Genomic DNA, 22,243 nt, shown 5'->3' with positions numbered 1-22,243 from the left:
GCTTCCCATCTGCTTAATCAAATCCTAACTCTCTAAATGAAACTTTGTAGCTTTGACCAACATTTCCCCTTCCCTTCATCTTCCAGCCCTTGGTAACCACCATTCCACTTTCTGCTTTTATGAGTTTGACTTTTTTAGATTCCACTTACAAGTGAGATTGTGCAGTATTTTCTTTCTGTGCCTGCTTATTTCACTTAGCATACTGTCTCTAGGTTCACCCTTGAACACAGTTAATAATAATGTATATTTCAAAATTGCTAAGAGTAGATTTTAAATGTTCTTACCACACACAAACATAAGTAGTTGGGGCATGGATGTGTTAATTAGCTTGATTTAATCATTCCACAGTGTATACATATATCAAAACATCACATTGTACCTTACAAATATATTTGTAAATATATTTCTTTGTCAATTAAAAATTAAAAAAAATTTTTTTTTTTAAATTCTAACTCTTCTACCAGCTCTTAAGCCTACATCCTTCTCCATTCCCCCAGGGCATCCCCTCCCTTGCTGCTCTCTAGCTGCAGGTCTGAAATTCCTAGAGCAGATGTGCCCCTGTCCTAGCAAACCTGCTGTGCCTGCAGCTTTGGGAGGCCTTCCCTGACCTTCTGTAGTGTCTGCAAGCATGCCTGCTCTTGGCCCACTGACCACAGCTTGTATTTTGTTTGCCTGTGAGATGGAGCCTTGCTTAGTACTTCATGGTCTTCCCTTCCATGCGGGCGGGGACTGCAGTCTTGTTTTCACCTTAGCATACCCCGCAGCTGATGAGGTATGTGGCATACACGTGCTCAGAACGTCTGTAGAACAAACAAATCCAGACTTCTGACCCTTATTATTGTTGTCTCCTGGCCATTAAAGTGTGCTTCTTCCTGCTGTCCATTCACGTTGCCCATACGTCACTATCTTTGGCCAGTACTTGTCGTGTTGTTATTTAACAACCATAGGACCACAGTCCTTTATCTGTAATGTTTGGGTCCAGAAGTGTTTGGAATGTGGAATTTTCAAGGTTTTAGAACAGAATTAGTGAATGTACCATATGTTGTGGAATATCTTAGGCAGCACTGTGTAATCAAACACATTAAGATTTTGCAGCAAAGGATGGGAATATTTACACTAAGTGGGACAAATGGAGACTATGAATGGCCGCCTGTCAGATCAGGGCATGCCACCAAGTGAGTTATGAACACACTTTTAGTTTTGAGAGCTTTTTGGATTTCTGAATTGTGGATAAGGGATTGTGGATCTGTCTTGGTGAGCATGTTTGTCAGGCATGCTGGAAACATGAAGGAAGAGAACATTCTGCTTGCCCTCCAGTGTGGGAGGCAGGTGATCACCGTATGTGGGGTGATGAGCCCACACCGGGAGGGCACTCTTGGCAGGTACTGGTGTTTTACTGTTTAGCCCTCATTTTCTTTTGGGAAGTGTGCTCTACAGGTGCTGTTTTCAGGTGAGTCATACAAGGGTCTGGCAGAAGGGGCACTGTACTGTGACCCAGCGTCCAGTGTGTCCTTCTCAGAGTATAGGCAGTAGCTGTTCTGGATTGTCCTGGATCCCCTTCCCTCAGCTCTAGCCACCATAGTTCAAAGAGTCGAGAGCTGACTCCAGATCTGGTTCCAGGTCAGGGGTGTTGTCCCATTTCCAGAACTCTGTGCCTCTGCTCCCTTCCACTGATGGAGAACTGAGATTGGGGGCTCCCTACGAGGGCCTGGCCAGGGGACTGCCATGTCACAGTCACACACACTGCCCTCTTGGCTGGGTCCAGAGCTTTAAACATTAAGTGGATTCAGTGTACGTTTTTCTGACTTTTAAACACCATATAGTTTTGTTTTAATGTTTTTAAGACACATTTAATACATCTTTAATTTTTAAAATTTATCTGCTTTCTGAAATGGTGCCTGCATTTAAAAAATATGTTTAGGCCGGGCGCTGTGGCTCACGCCTGTAATCCTAGCTCTTGGGAGGCCGAGGCGGGCGGATTGCTCAACGTCAGGAGTTCGAAACCAGCCTGAGCAAGAGTAAGACCCCGTCTCTACTATAAATAGAAAGAAATTAATTGGCCAACTGATATATATATAAAAAAAATTAGCCGGGCATGGTGGCGCATGCCTGTAGTCCCAGCTACCCGGGAGGCTGAGGCAGAAGGATCACTCGAGCCCAGGAGTTTGAGGTTGCTGTGAGCTAGGCTGACGCCACGGCACTCACTCTAGCCTGGGCAACAAAGCGAGACTCTGTCTCAAAAAAAAAAAAAAAAAAAAAAAAAAAAAAAAAAATATGTTTAATTGCCAGACTGCAGGAAAGTTTGCCTATTTTAAGATGTAATGAAAATGAAGATCTAATACTCAAACATGCCTAAACATGCGTATTTCAAGTATTTACAAAGGGTGTAGGTGAAATAGTGTGTTCTTAAAGCAGATGTTGCTCTATTATTTCCATAAAGTTTTTCTATGGTTTTTGATATATCTCTCATCTGAAAATGTATATTAAAGATTATTCTTTTAATATAGAATTATTTTGTCCAAGGTACTTGACTTAATGATTCAATTTTTAATGAGTCATGGTTTAATGAGTCATGACAGTATTAGAAACACACTTTCAGTCTTTTAGATTTTATTTAAAGGTATTGCAATTTTCAGAAGGACTTATGAGGATGGTCTTTTATAATGTATTTTAAGATAGTTAAGAATAGACTTTATATAGTTAAGATTATAGTTTGTATTGCAGAAACTTCCTTCAAGACACATTCTGGGGTTTTATAAGTGAATAATCATGACAAGACAAGGTGGCATCACCCCTAGTTTTGTGGTTAATGTTTGCTAATAGTTTATTTAACAGGGTTGAGAAGAGACTCCCTCTTGTGTTTTATAATTACCCTTTTATTTATTTATTTATTTTTGAGACAGAGTCTCACTCTGTTGCCGGGGCTGGAGTGCCATGACGTTATAATTACCCTTTTCCAGGGATCAGCTTATACTGTAAAAAACTATCTGGTAATATTATCTTTGCTATAGGTGTTATTATGTTTATGGAATTAGAAATGTTTGATTTCTTGAAGTGTGTGTGTATCAATAGATTAAGTAGTTTAAAATGTTTGCATCTGTATTGCATATATAAACATGTCAGTTTCCAAGTGTGGCCTTTAGAAGATTGAGGGTTTTTTAAAAGGTCATAATAGAAAATTTTTATGGAAAAATATATAGAAAAAATTAGCCTGGCATGGTGGCACATGCCTGTAGTCCCAGCTACTCAGGAGGCTGAGGCAGGAGTATTGCTTGAGCCCAGGAGCTTGAGGTTGCTGTGAGCTAGGCTGATGCCACAGCACTCTAGCCCGGGCAACAGAGTGAGACTCTGTCTCAAAAAAAAAAAAAAAAAAAAAAATTATGTTTAATTCCTTAAGTATTTTCTTTCATTGGGATTAAAAAAATATGAATGTAATATGACATGCGGGAAAATGTTAAATGGATGCAACACTATATGATTTTTCCATAGAAATCTGTTCACAGTGAAGCACAATGGGAAAGCTCCACTAACACTTTCGATGGTATCGTAATTTTGGAAAAACCATTTCACCATACGGTTGTTTATAAAAACTGAAGCCATCTCTATCAGGTTTTGACATGGCTTAGCTATATAAGTAGTAAGTGACGCAGTGTCAAAACCAGTTTTAAATTACCTATATTGTCAATATGCAGATTTTCTTTATTTAGTATTAAACTATGAATTTGCCTAACTGAGTAATTTGAAATACAGTAGCATAAAAAGAATTAGATCTACCAAACTGAAAATATGTGCATATCTCAAGTAGTTTCTTTTCTTGATTTTGGTTAAGTTAACAGAAGTATCTTCACATCTGTAATTTCTGGTAACTTAATGAGAACACACTGAACTTTTGGGTCACAATAAATTTTCCCATTATGTAAAATATTTTACACACTGGTTGACTCATTGTGAATTGTAAGTAGACATGATTCTCTTCCTGCGGAAAATAGAAACACATTATTGTAATGACGATTTGAGCCAATTACAGAATTGTACTTAGGTTACCACATTGACCTTAGGTGCTTTCTGTGAGTTGGATTGTTGCAGTCTTTGAGATGGACAGACAGCAGTAGGAATGAGTTAGGAGCTTTCATTAGGCTTAGAGGATGTAGTCTTTCTGTAATTGTTTAGTTGTTTATTTATACATAGGTTTTTTTTGTTGTTGTCCTTGTGAGTTTTATGTTGAGTTAATGAATGTGTTTTCTTTGACCTCAAGACTTGTAAATATTTCTAGGTCTTAAAAATCCAGGTGGTCTTCTTTATTTCATAGTGCACGGAACCCGGTAAATGAATACCTTTGGGAGGAGGGTATTGATAGGTTCCCTAGTGAAACTTCTCCCTCATGTTTAAAAGTGCTACATTTAAAGTTAAGATCAGTTTTTTTTCTTGAAAAGTTGTTGAACTCTGAGATTTTGGGGGGAAAGTTACCAAAGCAATTATGAATTGTTTTGAACAATGAGAAGCTTATTTAAGAATTTTTGGGTCGGGCACCATGTCTCACGCCTATAATCCTAGCACTCTGAGGTGGGAGGATTGCTCAAGATCAGGAGTTCGAAACTAGCCTGAGCAAGATGGAGACTGGTTTCTACTTAAAATAGAAAGAAATTAGGGCTGGGCGCGGTGGCTCAAGCCTGTAATCCTAGCACTCTGGGAGGCCAAGGCAGGCAGATTGCTTGAGGTCAGGAGTTCAAAACCAGCCTGAGCAAGAGCGAGACCCTGTCTCTACTATAAATAGAAAGAAATTAAATGGCCAACTAATATATATAGAAAAAATTAGCCAGGCATGGTGGTGCATGCCTGTAGTCCCAGCTACTTGGGAGGCTGAGGCAGCAGGATTGCTTGAGCCCAGGAGTTTGAGGTTGCTGTGAGCTAGGCTGACGCCACGGCACTCAGTCTAACCTGGGCAACAAAGTGAGACTGTGTCTCAAAAAAAAAGAAAGAAAGAAATTAATTGGCCAACTGAAAATATATAGAAAAAATTAGCCGAGCATGGTGGCACATGCCTGTAGTCCCAGCTACGTGGGAGGCTGAGGCAGAAGGATTGCTTGAGCCCAGGTGTTTGAGGTTGCTGTGAGCTAGGCTGACCCCACGGCACTCTAGCCTGGGCAACAGAGTGAGACTCTGTCTCAAAAAAAATAAAAAAGAATTTTTGGAAGGAGTTACCCCTAAATTCAATTTTTGGCATAGTGAAGACTCTTGTAATGTTTTCCTGTGTATTTATTTTAGTAAGTGAGTTGCATCTCATTAAGTGGTGTCAACAATTGTATGTTTGGCCTTTGGCCTGATTATGTCTGCTTTTTAAAAATAACTGTATTGAGATAGTCACATTCCACATTCACCTATTTAAGGTAAGGTGTCTGTTTCAGTGGTTTTTAGTTTGTTCACAAAGTTGTACAACCATTGCCTATTTGGACATTCCATATAAATGGAATCATACACTATGTGGTCTTTTGTGTCCGATATTTCACTCAGCATAATATTTTCAACATTCATTCATCTTGTAGCATGTTGTTCCTCTTTAATGCCAAATATTATTCTACTGTGTGGATATACCACATTTTATGTATTCATTAGTCCACTGTAGATATTTATATCACTTCTACTTTTTGGCTATTATGAATAATGCTGCTGTGAACATTCGTGTGCAAGTTTATATCCACATATAAATATGTGTTTTCATTCCTCTTGGGTATATTTCTAGGAGTTTGTTTCAGCTTTTGATGCTGCTTTTACCTTCTGTTCATGTTCCCATTTATGTTTGTAAAGAGGCTTTGCTACTTGTAACTGGGGCTTGTTTGACTTTTGTTGGTGACCTGGTGACTTCCTGTTTCATGCTTAAAGCCCGTGGGACCCACTGTTGCCTAGAGAAACGGCCAGAATTACAATATCCTTCTTTCCTAAGACCAAATCGCATCTGACGGTAATGAAATGGTCTTATCCAGTTAGATTTTTGGTAAATAGTTAGGTATATATCCAAGCCAAATAAATTTTGTCTGAATTTAATGTTTTTTCTTGTGTTCTTCTCCCCACTTCCTCTTTGGGACATCCTTTGTCCTGTGGCCCTAGCAGCACTGAGAATGACTGTGATGATTTTTCTCTGTGTTTTCCTTTCAGGTGGTATACCACTCACTGCTTTGGATTTTTTTCTTGTAAATTTTGGTGACTGGGTTGCCTGTTTTTGAAGTGATAAATACCATAAGATAAGAGTGATGCTCTTTAGCATTTTAAATGTCCAAATGAAACCTATAGGGATGTTTCCATAATTTGCATTACACTCATGTAAATGTGCATTGATGATATTGGCTAATCTGCCTGAGTTAGATTATTAGTTTCATTACTGCTATTTAATAAGGGGCAGGGTTCACTATGGTCATTCTAATTAATGGTGAGTGTCCTTTTGGTCTTTCATCATGTATTTAAGCTGAGTTAAGCGTGGAAAAATTACTAAGTTGTGGCTATATTTTGTAACTATCATGCCTTACATTTTGAAATAGCTTATGCTTTTTACACACTGGTTGACTCATTGTGAATTGTGAGTAGACGTGATCCTCTTCCTGTGGAAAGAGAGTGTATTCTATCAGTTGAAAATCAAATCAGCTTTGTAAGGTTCATAGGCTAGGTCTACTCCTTTCTTAGATGAGGAATCTGGGATACAGAGAGAGTGAGTGAGTGGGTGGGAGGTGTCAGCGTAATCGCGAGACAGAGTAACTACGCTGTGTGCAAGAGGAGCAGGCTGTAAGGAGACCAGGCCGTACCCTAGCCAGGATCCCAAGCTTCCCCGAAGAGCCGAGCACCCACTGATGCACTTAGAAAGTTATTTCTGCCACTGGAGCCTGCTGGCTCCTCATCTGTGAAGTAGAGATAGTAGTAGGAAACCACCTCCACAGGCAGCTAGGGGCCTGGTCTGTTACAGTCCTGGGACCTGGCGCCCTTGGTTTTCAGATGGTCGAACTGGAAGGTGGTGGGAACGGTCCTGTGGCATACTCCTCCTCTGACCTTCCTTCCCTGGCCCTGGAAGCAGCTCACGCCTTCTGCCCGCCTCTCCTCACCAGCGCACACTACCTCAAAATCTCAGCCCTGGATCTACCATACGCCCCATCTCTCTAAGCATCGACTGTTCCAGAAGGCACAAGAGTCTTTTTTTTTTTTTTTTTTTTTTTTTTTTGAGACAGAGTCTCGCTTTGTTGTCCAGGCTAGAGTGAGTGCCGTGGCGTCAGCCTAGCTCACAGCAACCTCACACTCCTGGGCTCCAGCGATCCTTCTGCCTCAGCCTCCCGAGTAGCTGGGACTACAGGCATGCGCCACCATGCCCGGCTAATTTTTTATATACATATCAGTTGGCCAATTAATTTCTTTCTATTTATAGTAGAGACGGGGTCTCGCTCTTGCTCAGGCTGGTTTTGAACTCCTGACCTTGAGCAATCCGCCCGCCTCGGCCTCCCAGAGAGCTAGGATTACAGGCGTGAGCCACCACGCCCGGCCATACACAAGAGTCTTGATGTTGGATCCCTGCTCACTCTTCCAGACCCCCTGGGAAAGCCCACTCAGGCCAGAACACAAGATCCTGAGCACATCGGGCTCAGGGTTGCTGGACTGACATCAGTGGGGGAGGAGGCCTCCTATGGCACCTCAGCTGCCTGGGGCTGGCGGGAGTGAGGCTGCCAGAGAACGAGCCTTGATCCCTGATTTGAAAGACAGAGTTCTACTGGAACTTCTGTGGGAGTGCCCGGATTGGCACCTAAATATGCTCAGAGGCATTTGATGAAAGTTCCTCTGAGGCTTTGAAACTGCTCTAGTGAGTCTCTATAAAGCATAGCAATGGCAAAAAGAAATTACCTCATGCTGCCTCTCTGTGCCTTCTCTTCTGCCCACTCACCACTTGCTGTGAGATTTTCCCCGTCAGTCAGGAATTTACACACGAGGTGCGTCTGGTTTGGTCTAATGTATTAACGTTTTATATTAACATCTCACCTTAAAAGGGAGGAATGGGGTAGAAAGATTACAGTATTTCCTTGGAAGTTTTTCCGTAAATCTAATCCATCCCACCCCCATGAGGAAAACACCATCTTTTCCAGTTGGTGTCAGTGAACTGGGTGCCCATAATAGAAGAAAAAGGGATGAAGAAGGGGTGGTTAGGATGTGGAGCCTGGGTGCTGGGCTTGCGTCCTGGCCCTCCCGCTTGGCCTGTGACTTAGCTTCTTTGTGCCTCAGCCTCCTGGTCTGTCAGATGGAGATGATTCTCGTAGCTTCTTCACAGAGGAACAAGTGAGTTCTGTGGGGCAGCCGTGACGGCTGGCCTGTGGGAGTCCTCCACGAGTGCAGCTGCAGCGGTCATGCGCTAGGCATTGCAAATACCAAGTTGGCTCTCCCTGCGGGGCTCCGATGCAGGGGTTGGATGCAGAACTGTCACTTCAGTACAGTGTAGTCGCTGCTGACGACAGAGGCCAGAGGAAGGGGCCTTGTTGCTAGAGAGGTGGGAAAGGAGTCAGTGAAGACTTCCTGGTAGAGAAGATTCCAGAGCCAAAGATGTGAAGTAGACTTAGGTAGACAGAAGGAAGGCAAAGAAAGGGGATATTCTTCAGAACAGCATAATGTTTCCAGGGATACTGCAGGCCGTTTCCTATCACTAGAATGAGAGAGCGAGCAGTAGATATCTTAATTTGTTTATTCATTCATCCAGTGTCAGGCTGGGCACTAGTCAGAGGGTGGAAGAAAACACATCTAAACAGAGGCTACTTTAGACAGGAATCTCTGTCAGGGATCAGTCACCAGAATCGCCAGAAGACAGCTGTTATTTATTGAGGGGTGGCGTAGTGGTGTAGTATAGGACAGAGCTGCCCTTCGGGGTTCGAATTCTGGCATTTCTACTTGGTCACTAGTTGTCTCAGGCAAGCGTATGCCTCAGGTCCCAGATACCTAGGTGTCTGTCCATCATGGTGGTGGCAGTGCCTGCTCAGGGCTGCTGATACGGAGGGATGGGTCCTCACGCTTGCTGAGGACCCACTGGTACATGCTGGTGAACGTGCACAGCCATCTGGAGATGTCTTCCCCTTCCCCTCCTTTCCCCAGTGGAGACCGCGTCCTTCAGCTCCTCTTAAATGTTCCTTGCTCTCAGAACCTTGTCCTGGATTCCCAGATGAGCTCTAGTTCTGCTTTCTGTGCAGTGTTGGCCCTTTTTCAGCATACTCATCCTCACGCTGGGGATGGCTTGTTCTTCATTAGTCTTCCCACCAGAGTGCCTCCAGATAAACCACCATGACGGGAGGTTTATCTTAGACTTACTGGTTGAATATCCCTTATTCAAAATGCTTGGGACCAGAAGTATTACAGATTTGGGATTTTTTTTTTAGATTTTGGAATATTTGCATTATGCAAATATATTTGGATTATGCAAATATTTGCATTATGCAAATATGTCTTGGGGATGGGACCCAAGTCTAAACACAAAATTAATTTACATTTTATATATACCTTATAAACATCACCTGAAGGTGTAGTTTTGTGCAATATTTTTAATAATTTTGTTCATGAAACAAAGCATTGACTGCATTTTGACATGCAACTCATCCCATGAGGTTAGGTGTGAAATTTTCCAATTGTGGTGTCCTGTTGGTGCTTAAAAAGTTTCAGATTTTGGATTTTTGGGTTAGGGATGCTCAACTTGTATATTTTACATACAGCATATCATTCACTAAATGTATTGAATGAATTAATGAAAGTTAAAGGTTACTTAGTAGGCATGCTACTATTTCAAAAGTCTCTTTTTCCGAATTTGATTGTATGATCCATGGTTTAATATTTCAGATGTTCTGTGTAATGGTTATTACCGTACTGTGAAGGTTTCTGGGTGTTCATAGTGATTGCTGCCCACAGAGGAACTGGAAGTACATTTTTTGGAATGAAAATCATGGTTCATTCCCAGGAGTTCCTCAGCAGGGGCTTTGAAGCTTGTGCTAAGCAGCAGATGTGCAGATTCTCACGAGGAGTACTTGAGCACTAAAGATGTTGTGTCATAATGCACATTTCACTCATTTCAGCATTCTTACCCAGCACAATCAGTTGTCACAGCCATCCTCCAGTAAAAACCACAAACCAGGCAACCTTTAGGAAACAGGCTGGAAATCTAGAAATACCCCTAGGTGTTTGCAACATTTTTTTTAAGATTCTTAAAAATCTTTGACAGCTTCCTGTGCTGGGAGTCTCTCTCCAGCGCTTTTGCTTCTGAGGTTGGTAGCTTTCAGAAAGACTGCAATGCAGCGGTTACCAGAGTCCCTGTTAATATGGAAACAACCCGTGGTGAAGTCTTTTGCTCCCCTTCACAACTGCTGACTGTTGCCGGCAATCTGAAGGAGGAGGTAATGAAGGTAATACTCCCGTGGACCTGGTGGTTTAGTGATTAGAATGTAGGCGATTTTATGAATGCTCTGGCTAGCACAGGCATGTCCTGCAGCAGCTCTGTTAAGTTACTGTTGCAGTGGGCTTCCTGGGAATGTGAAATTGAAGATGCCTTTGCAGTTTGTACACAATAATTTTGTTTTCGTCTCTGTGTTCAGATGGTGGATTATAGAAAGGTAAGGGACTTTAAAAATCATGCATATGTCTCTCGTAAATGTTGATGAATACCCCTGGTCAAGATAAAGAATTATGATTGAATAGATCTCTTCCGAACCTAAGAAATAAAACTTGATATTTCTTGTTAATGACAGTTTTGACATTCGAAAAGTTATCTTATTTGGTGTTGACAAATCCCCTCTAATGAATTATTGAAGATGTTCTTTGAAGAGATCTGCTTTTTCTTTAACTTGCTAAACATAGTTGAATTTCAGAGATGTAGATACGGATGTAATATATTTGTTTCTTTAACTTAAGCAACAACAGTTTCATTAATATGAAGGGAACATTTTGTTTTACAAAATCTTACCCATATGGCTATAGATGATGAAGTCTTATTTCCTTAGTTCTTATTTTGCCTTCAGATGAGCATTTTCAGATGTGTGGAGCTCTGTGCTTATCCATGGGGTTAGCTGGGTCCTACGTCCAGCTGGTCCTCTTTTTTTATGTTAGAGGGAGGCCAAGAGTCAGAACTGAGATTTATTTTGCAATGAATTGGTGGCCCCAAACTGTATTAAATGCATTATGGGTGGTAATTTATATGTCCAATGCCAGGAAACATGATGTCGGGGTTACCATGGCAACTGCTTGCATTCTGAAAAGCTTATGAATGGTTCTGAACCTTCTGGCGTTTTAAGTGAGATTTTTTCCAGCTGAGAGCCTGCATTCATGATTAGTGTAAATAAATTCAGCTTTCCATGTGAAGCACATCCTTTCTCTTCATCTTGCCAGAGTTGTCCATTCAGCTTGGTTCTTTCTTTGGTGACACTGCCTTGGTCTCTTGGTTCCTGACAATAGACTATCGTTGAGAGATGGTTTTCAACTTCGGGCTGGGGCACTAGCCTGTGTGTATAATATATTGCCACCTCAGTCTGTGGACTGTGTAGAATGGGGCTGGCATGTCCATACCTTCTGAAGATGGGCAGTATGCGACACCCCCCAAAACATAATTGTTGGTATGGTCCTCGCAGAGCTTTCTATCCATCTGAAGAGCTACTTTCCAGTAACACACTCCAGGGCTTTCAGAGGGCCTGACTTGAACCATCCCTGCCTGTTTCCAGGATATCATGGTGGTTGGTTTTGGGGAGGGAGGCCCAAGTTAGACCCATGTTCAAACAGTCAAACTTGTGAAATAATAAGTGAGGGCCTATCGTCTTTGTTACCAAAGAATTGTTTGCTGTTTGTTAGAAATACATGTAGCATAATTTCTTTGAAAACTAGTTTCCCTTGTGCATTTAAACTATATTGATATGTTGATTGCATGGAACTGAAACATCTGTTTGTAATTCCAGGGAGCCTGAGGTCTGAGGGCTGGAGCCAGGGAGGAGCTGCTGAGGCAGCCTAGGGAGGAGGATAGCATCGGTAGCATTGTCTGCTGAGCATGTAGCTCTGGGAGAACACTTTACACTCCTGTAGAATTCATTCTCTGTTAATGAACATTAAGATAATAGAGTTTAAACTTGAAGATAGATTCAAGCACATATCAGTGGCCACAACCTTGGCTTATTTGTAGGCCTCAATTAAGAATCTTTGTCTTAATTCAATCCCTTTATTTTTACAGATGAGGAAAATGAGGCCCAAAGAAGTTATGCCACTTGGTTAAGGTCCCAAAGCAGGTCAAAACCAGATCTAGGATCAGAAACCTGGCTCCTGGCTCTCTCTTCTTCTAAGGATCGCCTTTCCTGACAAAAGAGGTTTGCTCTCAGTTCCTTTTTTTTTTTTGCTTTCTTTTTTGTCAGAAAGGGGTTTATCATAACCATAGGCCTCTGACTTAGAGCTCTCTGATTTAGAATTTTAAAAATTTCTACCTTCTCTTCCTTCTTTCTTTGGTTATTTGTTGAACTTCTCTAGTCAGTATCCTGGAGACATCTACAGGAGGGGCAAGGGGCATGACCAAGCCTTCAGCCTGGAGTGTCCAGATAAATTCTGGCTCAGCACCCACATTTCTGCCTGGCGATGGTATTTTGTATTCTTACAGAGAAGCTGCAGTGCCCAGTTATCACTTGGGGGTGAATCTGAATCACCACCTATTAAATCAAGGTCATAATGCTGTATTTACTAAGGTAGGACAGCATAGTAATTTAGGCTCAACTTACAAGTTACAACTTTTTTATCACAAGTGATAAGAGGTTCAGCTCATGTGGGTTTAAATACTAATTGATTTTTTATCCAGATTCCATTTAACCCTTGTTTTTAATTTTCCAGTTTTCAAAGAAGATTGAGATGTTATTGTAGCACTCACTTAGGGGGACAGATTGCATTTTCCTAAATAGACTCAGTGATATCCCCCATTCTCCATATTCTTCTTCTACGAACTTTGATGAAGGGTGGGTTCTCTGTCCCTTTCCTGTGAACCTGAGCTGAGTTTTGACCTGCCTCACCCAGTAGTGTGGCAAAGTGGTGCTGGGTGACTTTGCAGGTAGGTCTTAAAAGGGGCACAGTTTTTGCCTGGCTTGTCTTTTCGGGATACTTGCTCTGGGGGAAAGCCAGCTGCCATGCTGTGAGGAAGCCCATCTAGCCACACAGGAAGACTGCACGTTGAGGTGCCACCCAGCATGTAAGATTCTGGCTCTCCCACCTTCTAGCCAAGGCCTGGACACTGTGGAGCACAGACAAGCCATCCCTGCCATACCTTGTCTAGATCCTGACGCACGCAACCTGTGAATGTTACCAATGGTGGTTTATGCCACTACATTTTGGGGGTAATTCATTATGTAACCTAGTTACTAGTATCCTCACTGTTCTCATTCACCAGTACTAGATATGGGATTTTATTACATTCTAGAGATAGAAAGCATAAGAAATTAGTGCTTTTTTTTGATAATCATACTTTTTAAAAATTTATTTTTAATAACTTTGAGATAATTTGCCTATCCTGACTCTACCCTATTATAGTGTCCAGTTCAGTGTTTTTAGTATATTTGCAGTTGTGCAATATCACTACTTTTTAATTGCAGAACATTTTTATCACCCCCAAATGGTAATCACACTCTTAATCTAATTTATTCAACAGACAGTAGTAAAAGATTAGGATTACCAGACAGTATATAGAAATGTGGCGCTCTGTGTAGGACCTTATTGGCACATGGTTGATGTTTGTTGAATCTGTGAATTCAGATTGAAGAGCACAGGTGGTGACCTACAGGTTGAAGTTGGGTTTAGCTGCAGCCCCCCCCCCCCTTTTTGTTGAGACATTCTCACTCTGTTGCTTAGGCTAGAGTGCCATGGTGTCAGCCTAGCTCACAGCAACCTCAAACTCCTGGGCTCAAGCAATCCTCCTGCCTCAGCCTCCTGAATAGCTGGGACTACAGGCATGAGCCACCATGCCTGGCTAATTTTTTCTATATATTTTTATTTGGCCAATTAATTTCTTTCTATTTTTAGTAGAGACAGGGCCTTGCTCTTGCTCAGGCTGGTCTTGAACTCCTGACCTTGAGCGATCCACCCCCGTTGGCCTCCCAGAATGCTCCTGTTGAGTCTTTGATAAGAGGTGAGCTTTAAGCTGGGTTTTCATGGAGGAGAAGATAAGGAAAAGTTTGAAGGGACAGAGACTGTGCTACAAATAGGAAGGCCATCTCTGGCATATCTCCTTGTCAGGTGGGACTGGAGTACAAGGGGTACTCCAGTACCCCTTGGTGAGCATTGGTAAGTTCAAATGTGTTCAGGGCTCAGGCAGGGCAAGAACTTGCCTACACGTTCTCCCCCACCACATGTATGTGCTCCACCTATGTTCTTTCATCCCCACAGAGGCACATGCAGAAGTTGGCATCATGGGCAGAAGCAAAGGCATAGCCCAAGGAGTCAGGAGCTGTTAGCAGCCTAGACCGGGGATCAGCACACTGTTTTTGTAAAAGACCAGATTGTAAATGTTTGTGGGCCAGTTCTATGTCTCTGCCATTGCAGATGGATGATAAGTAAACGAGTGGACATGGCTGTGCTCTGGTAAAATGTTAGTTACAAAAAGGTGGGCCATAGCTTGCCTGTACCTGGCCTAGATGAATATACCTGTGCCACCTGCCTGCCTTTGTTCCCAACACAGATGCCACTTGTGCTGCCCGTGTCCTGCTCCGAGTTACCTGTACTGACTGACAGGAGGTAGGCTGGTGGTATGCCTTCTTTCTTGAGGTGGTGGGTATTCTTACAGCACTTAGTCCCTGGCTGTCCCCCTAGACTGAGAGCTCTGTGGGTCAGGAAGCACATTTCCTGTTGCTGTGTCTCCGTCTCAGCATTCCACAGGGAACCCAGTAAGTGTCTGAATAACTTTGGAGCCCCTGAAAAGTGCTAGGACTATTGTAGATTTGGAGAGGGTTGGCAAAAATGACAGAGAAGGAATAAGGCCAGCGGGCGGGTCCAATAGCATCTGGATCTTGTTGCTCAAGTGGGCATGTGGTAAAATATGTGAAAATCCAGAACTCTAAGAAGGAGATCAAGAATGCAATCTTCACAGGTTTCTCTTTGGCCCTGTGTAGAAAGCCTAGGACAAATATTAATATGTTGTTATACTCATGTGAGAGAGAATTAAATTATTAATAACTCTCAAGAGAGAACTCCATCAAAAGAGTCTTAGAAGTAACCTTTTATATGGAGAAATATATTTGCTTTTAGATCTTGGAGGACACTGAATTTTCTTGATAGGAGCAATCCAGTAACCTAAGTGCCCTACGGGCCTAACTTACCTAGGTCTCTAAAGCAAGTGTCTCAGCAAATAGCATGATGTTGAGTTCTGTAGGATAATCTATATAAAACCCCAAAGGAAAAAATCAACACATTCTTTAACTTCTGCTGAAGTCCAGATGAAGGATGTTCACTAATTTATGCTAAGTGAAACAGTTCCTGGTATTCGAAGCCTGTGATACACTAAAAATGAACTCAGTAACATAATCTCATTTAAATTGTTCTTTGGTTTAGAAGAATAAAAATTACATTCATTGAAGGGCAGTATTTGACATGTCAGAAAGGGAGATGGTATTCAATTAAAAGTGACAAATGTTCGCACTTAGATAATCCCTGCATATGTTACAGAATGACATTTCACAGACCAATTCATTAGGAATCTTTGCAAGGGTCTTAGGACCGCAGATTGCGGTAAGCGTCCCTTTTATGTAGTACCTTTGCAGCCTTTGTTCAGCTGTAGAACATCTGCATAACAAGGTGACTTCTGTTTTCTGAGTAACTTGCATCATAGCATTGAAACTGTGTCTCTGAACTTAGCAGGCTGAGTTAAAATGTTTTTCCAAGCACCATTTTTTTTTTTTTTTTTTTTTTTTTTTTGAGACAGAGTCTCGCTTTGTTGCCCAGGCTAGAGTGAGTGCCGTGGCGTCAGCCTAGCTCACAGCAACCTCAAACTCCTGGGCTCGAGTGATCCTTCTGCCTCAGCCTCCCAGGTAGCTGGGACTACAGGCATGCGCCACCATGCCCGGCTAATTTTTTTATATATATATCAGTTGGCCAATTAATTTCTTTCTATTTATAGTAGAGACGGGGTCTCGCTCTTGCTCAGGCTGGTTTTGAACTCCTGACCTTGAGCAATCCGCCCGCCTCGGCCTCCCAAGAGCTAGGATTACAGGCGTGAGCCACAGCGCCCGGCCCCAAGCACCATTTTTAAGATGCTGCTCACGTCTGCCACATCATGAGGAGATGCCTCTTCATTGTTTTAGACTATTGAAGACACGGATTGTGAAGTGCTAGAACCTCAGTCAGAGCCTCTATCTTTGCAGCTCCTCTGTCCAGCTCTCTCGTGTGCACCTGGCCTGCCCTGCCTCACTCTCTGTCCCTGGGCTGCCTGCTGCCCTTTTATGGGATGGCCTTCTTTCTCCTCACCCCCGCTATGGATACCCACTGCCCAGAATACAGGAGTCTTTCTTGGCTTAGAACCTTAACTCAGAACCCACAGTTCTTAGAACATTGTTTTCCTTTTTCTTTTGCCTGGGATTTTGAAAATGTCTAATAGTGCTGTATGGTTTTATTGTTCATCATAATGGGTGGTTTGGCTTATTACAACTTGCAACTTCAAATCTTACAAAACAAATTTATTTCCTGCTTTCAGATTTGCTTATCTAAAAATTCTGTTTATAATATATTAATTTAGCATAAGCCTTCTAATATATGAGTTGTTGAAAAACAGCTTCTATATCACCTTTAATGAAGATAATTTTGAAATGTAATATAATGCCTGGAAGTCAATTAGTACTGAGGTTTAATTTTGTACTTGGAAACAAGTGTGAGAAGAAAAATATCCTTTTTCCTTCAATTTAATTTTTTAATTGACATAAAATTGTATGTTTATCATATACAACATGTTTTGAAGTATATATTCATTGTAGAATGGTTAAATCTAACAAATTAGCAAGTACATTACCTCACATAGTTATCCTTTTTTTGTGGTGAGAACACTCAATATCCATTTTCTTAACATTTTTCAAGAAGAAAAGTGTCTTTTTAAACACATTTTCTAAGCTCTGGCCACCAACCCATTCAATTCAGTTAATATTTATCAAGCATTGTACACACATACCTACACATAAACACACAAGCACTAGTACAGTAAAAGTTTGTTACTCTAGAATTATAATGGGTTTTTTTTCTTCTGTATAATTTACAAAATGAGATGTTGAATTCATATTTAGTACTGAGCCACTTTTTAAACATTAGATTTTTCTTTACCTATGCATTTACCTATCTTTATGATTTTAAAATCTGAGAATTACAGAAAATAGTTGATTTCAGCTTACCCTTCAGATTATAGCTTAAACATCCTCTTCTCCTCTATAGGGAGATCTTCCCTATTTCCACATAAATGGATGTCACTGTGGTGTACTCTGTGCACTTTGCTTCCGTGATTTTCCTATCTCACACACACACTCCACACAGACACACCCTCCCCACACGTGACTGCTGGTGCTGTGTCCTCTTCCCCATAGACTGTCAGCTCTGTGAAGGCAAGGCCTGTCTTTCTTGTCCCTTCTTCTTCCCAGTGCATGTCGAATGAATAAAGGACACTGGACATGAGCGCTTTCCTTGAGGGTGGTTGAATGATTTATGTCTACCTTTTCCTTTACAGTACTTTCTTAGATGTTTTCAAATGTTTTCTGATTCAACCAAGAAATCTCTTCTCCCATTACTAACTTACTGCTTTTTCAAATTATTGAATACCTCTCTTTTCTCCCTTCTCTAAGGAGTAGAAAACAACTAAGAGTAGATGAATTCTATGTTCTGAGTGCTCCTGCCTCCCTTTGCTCTTCCCTTAAGTTCTCAAACTTATAACCTTATGCAGTCCTCCTGCCTTGGCCTCCCAAAGTGCTAGGATTACAGGCATGAGCCACCATGCTCAGCCTCTTCTCTCCAGTTTTTTCTCATGTCAGTAAACAAATATATTGTGACATGGAAAGATTTCACACTTTAGTACATCTCTGAGTTAACATTGAGTTGGATGTCACGTAGGGAAGTTTGTACTAGTGGGCATAGTGATTTTAGCATTCGGGTGGGGTCACATTTAATCATGAAGTAGATATATTCTAAAGGGTTTATATAGCATGAAGAATATTTTTTTTTTTTTTTTTTTTTTTTTTTTGAGACAGAGTCTCACTTTGTTGCCTAGGCTAGAGTGAGTGCCGTGGCGTCAGCCTAGCTCACAGCAACCTCAGACTCCTGGGCTCAAGCGATCCTTCTGTCTCAGCCTCCCAAGTAGCTGGGACTACAGGCATGCGCCACCATGCCCGGCTAATTTTTTCTATATATATTAGTTGGCCAATTAGTTTCTTTCTATTTATAGTAGAGACGGGGTCTCGCTCTTGCTCAGGCTGGTTTTGAACTCCCGACCTCGAGCAATCCGCCCGCCTCGGCCTCCCAGAGAGCTAGGATTACAGGCGTGAGCCACCGCGCCCGGCCTAGCATGAAGAATATTAAGTTCAAAGAAATGTTACAGAAGATATCTTAAATTTCCAACATGACTCTTACCTAGCTGTAAAAATATATCTGGCATTTTATGTTTTAGGGGTAAATAAGTATGCAGTGGTAATGGTAATGGATGTCTGATCATGATTTCAGGTGGGTAAGGCTTCAAGGAAACCTATCACAGTGCCAAAAGCAAAAGCAACAAACATTCTACATTGTATTAATAGCTCCAAAACATGGCTTCTTGCCTCCAGGGATACTTTTAAATATTACTGAGCAGCATGGGACAGGAGTTCCACTCTTCCTTTGCTCTTACCTCCTCCTCATTCAGATCCATTTGGATGATGCTTTTCCAAAGTAAGCTAAATAATTCTACACAATACTCGTATTAGAGTAGCTAGAAATTAAGCAAATAATTATTTAAATTATGTGAGAAAGTTTATTTTAGCCTGGCTGAGATCTTAATATCTTCCTTGAAGTCAGAAATGGCCTTATTTGATTTAGCTGCCGGTGTTCTCTCTGCTAGATCTGGTTGTGAATGCCATATGTTAGTCCTAAGGGGATAAATAAACTCTGGATATGTCAATGCTGAAATTCAAAACAATTTTAAAAAGGTACTTGGTTTTAAAATGGAACAAATGCATTATTGGTATTTTGGGAATTTTGAGGTGTGTATTTTGCTTTTTGCTAAGTAATTATTGTAGATAATCTCACAGGGTTTGAATTTACAGGTGTCAGAGCTATCGAGAGTACTGTGGTCAAGTCGCCATGGAGGGAGCCCTGGTCCTTGAGACCGAGGTTTCAGTCCTGGTGACTCTGACTTCAGGCATGTTGGTACATGTCATTATCTTAGCTACTCAACAGTCCAAGCTCTGGCCAGCAGAATTGGATCATTGAATATCTTTTTAAGATAATTTGAGAGTGCAAATGGCACACCGATTTAACGGCATACATCTTTATCAACTCTTACCACACGCGGCGGTGAGCATGGCTTTGTTGAGGCAGCACTGCCTGGTAACAGACATGGCAGTTGAGAACACGGGCTCTGGAGGCAGACCACTCTGCCGCTTTGTGACACGCAGTGTTGGGAAGTTGCTGAACCTTTGTGCTCCAGCTTCCTCATCTCTATAATGGGCAAAAAAATGAGAAAAATATTTACAGTTGTGAGGAATAAATTAAGAATAACTACAAGGAGTAAATTAGTAATAACTACAACTAGTGTGTATCAAATGCTTACTATGTGGCAGCCGCTGTTCTAAGTACTGCGGATACAAGAAGTGCCTGCTAGGTGTGCCTGGCATCGTGGTTACGTGTTGGGACTACAGGATAAATTCAGCATGATCCCTGCTCTGAAGGAGCATAAAGTTTAGTGGAAAACTGTGAGTCTAGCGCTAAATAGTTGTCAAGATGCCTGAGTGTAGTCTTGAGGATGAAGTGCTTGACGAGACAGTGGAGTTCGCAGACGCACAGAAGCCAGCAGAGTGGATCACGGTTTCCAGGCCACTCTCGGGACGAGGGAAGAAGGGTGGTGCACCAAGCTGGGTGGCTAGACTCACACCCACAGTCCAGGTCAGAAGGAGCAGATGGGGAGGAAAGTGTGCATGGAGTGGGGGTACTTTGTATTTTTTTTTTTTTTTGAGACAGAGTCTCACTTTGTTGCCTAGGCTAGAGTGAGTGCCATGGCGTCAGCCTGGCTCACAGCAACCTCAATCTCCAGGACTCAGCGATCCTACTGCCTCAGCCTCCCGAGTAGCTGGGACTACAGGCATGCGCCACCATGCCCGGCTAATTTTTTGTGTATATATATTTTAGTTGGTCAATTAATTTATTTCTATTTTTGGTAGAGACGGGGTCTCGCTCAGGCTGGTTTCGAACTCCTGACCTTGAGCAATCTGCCCGCCTCGGCCTCCCAAAGTGCTAGGATTACAGGCGTGAGCCACCACGCCCGGCGGTACTTTGTGTTTTTAAATAGCGTCTGATGATTAAATTGAGTTCAGTGAGTTCTAGACAATTTATTCATAAAAATTATAACTTTAAATTTCATAGTCTTGTTTTTTCACTAAATTTAATACCATAAAATTTTAATTAAGGAGAAATCTTTTTTGGTCAGCACATTTGAAAACATTTTCCTGCATATGTGCCTTAGAAAGTGAAATAAACTGTAGAGAATATGTGGAAATTGGCTAGATTTAGAAGTTCCTTTCTATAGATGAGATGGTCCTGTTGCCTGCTAAGTGCTTTCCTATCACACTTATTAGCTAGGATTGGGAGTTGGGAATACTTAGGAAATGAGCTGACTAATTTCAGAAGGATGGTAATCCTGCAAAACCAAGAAAAGGAAATGTGTTGGTTGATTTGCTTTTAATTGAACTGATATATTTGGAAACTGAGCCCCTACTTTCACCAATCAATAAATTGACTTGGTAGCAGTTGCTGCAAATGGCTGGTTTTGGCACATTGTGTACTGTAAATGTATCACCCAGATACTATATCATTACACTTCCATTTTGCAGTCTGTGTGTGCATATATTTATTTAGTAATTATAAGAAAGTTTTTATGTTTTCATAGTACTTTCCTATGTACAGAGTGCTTTTGTTTACTAATTTATATCCATTTGACACACATTTAATGATTGCTTTTGATGGGTATGGTGGGAATATGTACATATGCGACTATTAGTTGCAAATAGAAGTAATTAGCGCATAGTTTTCACATTGAAGCAATCTGTCTCTAAGACATCTCTGAGAAAGAAAGCATTAAGTGTGTGGGTTCTGATAAACTCTTTGTAGTGATAAGGTATTATATTAAGTCTGATTCTGCTGAGTAAAAGTTACTCCTGGAGGTTTCCCCTGTGAGAGCATGACAGGGACCAGATTTATACCCCAGCAGGACTAGGGGGAGGCAAGGGAGGCACTTGCACACAATTTAAGGGAGCACCAAAAACCTCAGTAATTGAGATTAATATTTTAATGAAGTACTTTTTAAAAATAAAATTCAATGCAAAAAAAAAATCCATGATGAAAAAAGTCAAAATTTTAAATAGAGAATAAAGAGAAGGTCAGTATTAATGGTTTTCCTTTTGTCTGATGTGGCCTGGCATGACCCTGCTCCTGATGTGTCTTTGTGTAAGGTTTTGGTATTCTTTTTCTCATGGATTTTTTTTGTGGGGCGAGAGTTGAGGCAGGCCGGTGAGAAGATCAGCTGCTTCTCCCCACGGAGCCAAGTCCCTAAGATAGGGGTCACCGCAGAGGATAAGGAAATTGATAGGCAACAGAGAGAAATAAAAGAGTACACAGAGACTAAGGTATAGTTTATAGTTTTATATATATAAAATGATCAGATATAACACAGTGGGGGTACTAAGGAGACTGGCGTATCTTTATAAACACCAACAATATGGTTAGATTCATACAGGTTTTTATAATCATAGACATCAATTACCAGTTGTCAGGATAACATATTTGCACACCAGGGAATGCAGTTGCTAGGGGATACAGGTAGTGGGTTAAGGTCAAATTCTTCTCAAGGGGCTTCTAATCTATCTAAGTGAACAAACAGGTACAAAGTCTTTTAAGTTCTAAGAGGTAGTTGTCAATTAACAAAGGTATAACAAAAGAGGTGTAGTGACTCTATATTTCTTTGATTAGTTATGGTGGACTTAAAGGTAGACAGACAGGAGAGAACAGAAAACCTATCAGT

The 22,243-nt window shown here is 41.4% G+C and overlaps 1 protein-coding gene across 5 annotated transcripts in view; it reads left to right on the top strand.

The window, feature by feature from the left end:
• Positions 1-22,243, top strand: part of TRAF3 (TNF receptor associated factor 3) — a 118,115-nt gene that overhangs the window by 33,142 nt on the left and 62,730 nt on the right. For 4 of the 5 annotated variants that reach the window (XM_076003698.1, XM_076003699.1, XM_076003695.1 and 1 more), the window contains exon 2: positions 12,212-12,344. The exons of the other annotated variant lie outside the window; for it this stretch is intronic. The gene's annotated coding sequence lies outside the window, so the exon portion shown is untranslated. The remainder of the gene's footprint in view (positions 1-12,211; positions 12,345-22,243) is intronic. 5 annotated transcript variants of the gene reach the window in all.

The sequence above is a fragment of the Microcebus murinus genome, chromosome 6, assembly GCF_040939455.1.
Source record: "Microcebus murinus isolate Inina chromosome 6, M.murinus_Inina_mat1.0, whole genome shotgun sequence".
NCBI classification, from domain to species: domain Eukaryota; kingdom Metazoa; phylum Chordata; class Mammalia; order Primates; family Cheirogaleidae; genus Microcebus; species Microcebus murinus.
This window is presented reverse-complemented; position numbering and strand designations above follow the sequence as displayed.